This window comes from Gossypium arboreum, chromosome 3 (genome assembly GCF_025698485.1).
Source record: "Gossypium arboreum isolate Shixiya-1 chromosome 3, ASM2569848v2, whole genome shotgun sequence".
NCBI lineage: Eukaryota > Viridiplantae > Streptophyta > Magnoliopsida > Malvales > Malvaceae > Gossypium > Gossypium arboreum.
The window spans coordinates 28,596,677-28,602,676 of NC_069072.1; positions in this window are offsets into that span (position 1 = coordinate 28,596,677).

The window sequence follows — 6,000 nt, forward strand, 5'->3', positions numbered from 1 at the left end:
ACGGAGATGATTTCCTTCGAGAACCTTAACATCTCGAGCCAATATTTGCAGGCTCCTCCTCAAAGGTCAAATCGATCGAACTTCAATTTCTGAATGGGCGGGACATGGCGAGGTCGACGATAACGCCTTAACATGGAGCGTGAAAACATCGTGAATCTGTCTAACTCGGAGGAAATTCCAAGCGATAAGCCACTCGGGCCTACTCGCTTCAAAACCCGATAAGGCCCAATGAATCGCGGACTCAACTTGCCCTTCTTATCGAACCTTAATATCTTCTTCCAAGGAGAAACCTTTAAGAAGACCATATCACCTCTCGAGTACTCAATCTCCTTACGCTTCAAATCGCATACGACTTTTTCTTATCGATGCTTCTTTTAACCGGTCCCTAATTATTCGACCTTATCCTCGATATCGCCTACCAACTCGGTCCAAGAATTTGTCGCTCTCCTAGTTCGGTCCAACAACTAGGTGTACGACACCTTCGTCCATCTGATCTTCATACGGTGCCATTCGAATACTACGCCGTAGCTGTTATTGTGCATAAATTCTGCCAACGGCACGTAATCCTCCCAACTACCTCGAAAGTCAATCGCGTATCCCCTCAACATGTCCTCCAGAATCTGAATAACCCTTTCCAATTGACCATCAGTCTGGGGATGGAAAGCCGTACTAAAATTCAATCGCGTCCCCAACGCCTCATACAACCTTTGCCAAAATCGAGATGTAAATCTAGGATCCCGATCAGAAATAATTGAAACTGGGACTCTATGAAGTCGCACAATCTCCGCCACATACAACTTGGCTAACTTTTGAAGTGAAAAGTCGATCTGAACGGTATGAAATGGGCGATTTGGTCAACCTATCCACAATCACCTACACCGAGTCTTTCTTTGATGGTGTCAAGGGCAGACCACTCACAAAATCCATGGTTACCCTCTTCCACTTCCAAAGTGGTATCTTCACTGACTGTAACAGTCCAGAGGGTAATTGATGCTCAGCTTTCACTTGCGGCATGTCGACATTTCCCACGAACTCGTTACTTCTCGTTTAAGCCCGTGCCACCGATGCAGTTCTCGCAAGTCGTGATACAACTTATTCCCTCCGGGATGCATGGCACAAAGTCCCCATGAGCTTCCTTTAATATTGACTGTCTCAAGTCAGAGTCCTTCGGAACACAAATTCTTCCTCGGAAGCATAAAACTCCTTGATATTCGGTCCAAAATCCTCATTCTCACCCTTTTCAACTTCTTTGAAAACGAAGAACCAACGAGTTATCCTTCAACTGTTTTTCTTTAATCTGCTTTCGGTCAAATAGGCCTCACTTGCAATTCTGCTAACAGACTTCCATCATCAAACAGACTCAAACGTGCAAACAAGGCTCTCAAATCAAAAACAACCCTTCGACTCAATGCATCAGCCACCACGTTAGCCTTACTTGGGTGGTACTAAATCGAACAGTCGTAATCCTTAAGCAACTCTACCCATCTTCGTTGCCTAAGGTTTAACTCCTTCTGAGTTAATAGATACTTAAGACTCTTGTGATCTGTGTATATAATACACCTCTCCCCGTACAAGTAATGTCTCCAAATCTTAAGTGCAAATATCACTGCCGCCAACTCCAAACCATGAGTAGGATAGTTCCCTTCGTGAGGTTTAAGCTGTCGTGATGCATATGCAACCACCTTACCCTCCTGCATTAACACGCAGCCCAAACCCACGTGTGATGCATCACTGTACACAGTAAAATCCTTCTCAGACTCCGGCTGAATCAACACAGGTACTTTAGTCAGAACTTTTTTCAACTTCTCAAAAGCTTCCTACTGCTTCTCAGTCCATACAAACGGTACTCCTTTCCTTATGAGTTTTTTCAGAGGTGCTACCATCACAGAAAAACCTTCCACAAACCTTCTGTAGTATCCTGCCAACCCTAGGAAACTTCGAATTTCCAACACCATCCTAGGTGGCTTCCACTCCAAAGTTGCTTCAATCTTTCGAGGGTCCACCTTAATCCCTTCGGCATAGACCACATGTCATAAGAAGGTTACCTTCCTCAACCAAAATTCACACTTGCTGAACTTCGCAAAGAGTTTCTTCTCCCTTAACACTCGCAGCACTATACGGAGATGCTCATCATGTTTCGCTTCAGTTTCAGAATATACCAGGATATCATCAATAAAGACGACTATGAACTGATCTAAAAATGGTTGGAACACACGATTCATTAGATCCATAAAAGCTGTAGGGCGTTAAATCGGTCCAAATGGCATAACCGAAACTCGTAATGACCATACCGAGTCCGAATCTTTGTCTTATGGATATCGCCTCCTTAACCCTTAGCGATGATATCCGGATCGGAGGTCGATCTTGGAAAATACAGAAGCCCCTCTAAGCTGGTCAAACAGATCGTCAATCCTTGGCAGTGGATACTTATTCTTAATTGTCAGTTTGTTCAACTAGCGATAATCAATGCACATCCGCATTGTACCATCTTTCTTCTTCACGAATAGCACCGGTGCTCCCCATGGAGACACGCTTGGCCTAATGAAGCCCCTATCCAACAACTCTTGAATTTGTGCCTTTAGCTCCACCAACTCCTTCGGTGCCATTTTATACGGTGCGATAGACACTGGTACCGTTCCAGGCAATAAGTCGATTCTAAACTCCACCTCTCGGTTCGGAGGCAATCCTGGAAGCTCCTCCGGAAAAACATCTTGGAACTCCTTTGCAGTCCTAACTTTATCCACTGACAATCCCTCCTCTTCTGACTGACTTACAAATGCCAAATAGGCCTCACAACCTTTCCGAATCCACTTTTCGGCTCTTAAAGCTGACACCACATTGGACAAATAATCACTTCGCTCACCTATCACCATAACCTCCTCATACTTTGTGGTCCTTAACACCATTCGTTTAGCAGCACAATCAAGGGTCGCCTTATGCTTAACAAGCCAGTCCATTCCCAAAATGAGATTAAACTCTCCGACAGTAACTCCATCGATCTCCGGGAAAATCCTACCTTGAGTTTCTAAGGGTACATCCCTATACAGTTTGTCTACCCTAACCGAGTGACCCAAAGGACTTAGTACAGATACCCCACTCACAATCTCCTCAGAGCAGTCCAAGTTGTCCATAATCCGTTCTGTGGCCTCCAACCAATACTCCGCCACATTCGGGGCTATACCAGACACGCCCCTAAAGATCTCCGCTCCGTTAGCCAGAAGTCGTTCAGAAATAGATCCCCGAACTCCATGCCCGTACTTGCCCCAACAACCCTTTCCAGAACACGAAGCATTGCCTGTGACAGGGTATCATCCTCGACACTGCGGTCATGAGACTCTACCTCTGTTGCCAGTGGTACCGGTAAATCCACCACCGGCATATGTCTCGAAGACGAAGATCTCGCTCGAGCACTTCCTCGACTCCGTCCACGGCCTCTTCCACGAACGGCTCTTGTACTCATATCGTATTATCTTGATTACAAATTTTTATGCATTAATTCAATATTCCAGTGTTTATTACAGATGTTTTATGAATCAGACAGTAGTTCAGAGTTTGTTTTCGCAGAATTGAAGTCTAGCTACAGTTACAGTCTCTTATCAGATTTTCCTATGGTTTCAGTATCATCCTATCTAAAGTATCCTAGCAGGATTTCAATACAGACAAATAAGTCAGAAAAATATTCAGAAGAGTTCAGAGTAATACTTATAGGCTTGAGCCGGAGTTTCGGAATGCCACCTTCTAAAGATCTAAATTTTGAAAATCGAGTTTTTCGCATTCTTTATAAAATTTTCGTTTTCAAAAATCTTTAATTTTGTAAACCCATTCCACAGCCGAGTTGTTGCAACCTAGGCTCTGATACCACTAAATGTAGCACCCCAAACCCGGCCCAGACGTTATGGTCGGATCCGACATGCCACATCAAAGCATTCTAAACATTTTATATTGTTGATCCAGAAAAACTTACTTAGTGTTTTAAAAGATGATTATAGGTTAAAGTGGATGGAAGCTGTGCACCAGGTAGGAAACTGGAAAAGAGGAGGTGAGTCCATCAGACTGCTTAAGTACCAAGATCCCTTCAGATCCAATCCTAGACATGCACACCGCCATTGCCACACCTTAACGTCATGTATATTTCTAGGAAACCGATTTGATTAAGTCTTTTTTAGGAAAAGTGATTAATTTTAGAAAATACTTTCATTGCGGAAGCTTTGCTTGTCATCGTGGTATTTTGAAATCAATTGTTGTTTTTGAAAACGCGCCCTAAAGCTTTCCAAATTCAACAGTTAAAATAAGTAATACTTATCTTAGTAACACATATTAACACTATCAAAAATAATTAAGCGGCCTTATTACATTTAAAAACCCAAAACTTCAAACGTGAAAAAAAGGATGTCCAGTTCACCAGAAGAAAATCAAACTTTCAGAACGGGTGGCCACTTCGAATTCCCTCACAGCTCTAAGCCCACTATGGTTGGGGATTACCTGCGTGGATGAAAATAAAAGGGGTGAGTTTGGGGAAACTCAGTGTGTAAGGAAAACCCATTCAAAGCCCAAGTTAGCTCAAGCCCATTGGGCCTAAGCCCATTCAGTAATAAAGTGATCTTGGGCCAAAGCCCTTTCAGATTACAATAAACTGGGCCTTAGCCCCTTATTCAGATAACAGTATGGCCCATAGGCCCATTTCAAAATACATGCAACATCAATAACATATGCAAGCCCATTTGGGGAGACTACTTAACCTACCAACCACTACACTCCACCCGTACCAGCCCTACACTCCATGTGGGGAATAGCTCAACCCACCCATTAACACTCCACAGATTTGACCTTGCTTTGCTCGATTAACGATAAATTGAGGCAAAGCCTCCGATCGTGGACAAGCCACTTTCAGTACTTCCTCCGTCAATATCCCAATCCCATGCATCGATAATAACAACATGGCATGCGATAAATAACAACGATCAAACATGCATTTAGGTCAATTTAACCCTAGGGGTATTTGGTAATTTATCTACTAGGGGTAAAGCGTAAATTTTCCACTTTTAAAGGTATTTCAGTAATTTATCTATTTTAGGTTTTTCATGCATATTCCTACTTTTCACGTACTAAATGAATCATGTACCGAGGGTTCTTACGAATTGGGCCGTTGGCCCATCATTCCAATTTTGGCCCATTAAGCCCAAAAATATCGAGGCACAAAATCATGCACTTTGCAATCCAAACATTGCATCTTACTGAAAATATTAATCGATTTACCTCACGAGCATTCGCACACTCATAAATCTACAAAATACCGATTTTAGTCATTTGGCATTTCGCTTTTGCCGATCTAGACTAAAAAGAGGTCATTAGTTACACACATTTGCGACGATATCTTGTGAGATCCACACACGAACCGCCTACAATTGGATTACTAACACGTTAATCTAACTATTCAAATACAAACTACGTATTAACCCCTTACAATATTCGCCAACCACACCTACGGATCATAGTAAGCTTATAAGAAATCAATAAGCAACTCATTAACAATTTTTTGTCAATGTTTACCACATAATCATAATTTCACTGCAAGCTGTCTTCCTGAGCAACAGTCACTAAATCATTTATAACTGGAGCTACTAAACTCCAAATCAAGTGCCGTTAATTTTCCCTGAAAATAGACTCATATATCTTATATCCATAAAATTTTCAGAATTTTTGGTTTGGCCAATCAATACCAGATTTTTCTTAAAGTTTCGCATGTTTCACTGTTTGACTAATCTGACCACTCTTCATTACGAATCAAATTTCTCATTGTACAGAATTCAAAATATGTTCTTGTTTATTCCATTTGAAACTAGACTCATTAAGCTTTAATCACATAATTTATGCAGCTTCTAAATCATCTCCCACAATTTATGGTGATTTTCTAAACTCACATTATTGCTGCTATCCCAAGCAGATTTATTACCAAATCACTCTTTCACACATAACTTGCATGCATGTTTTTTTTTTAAG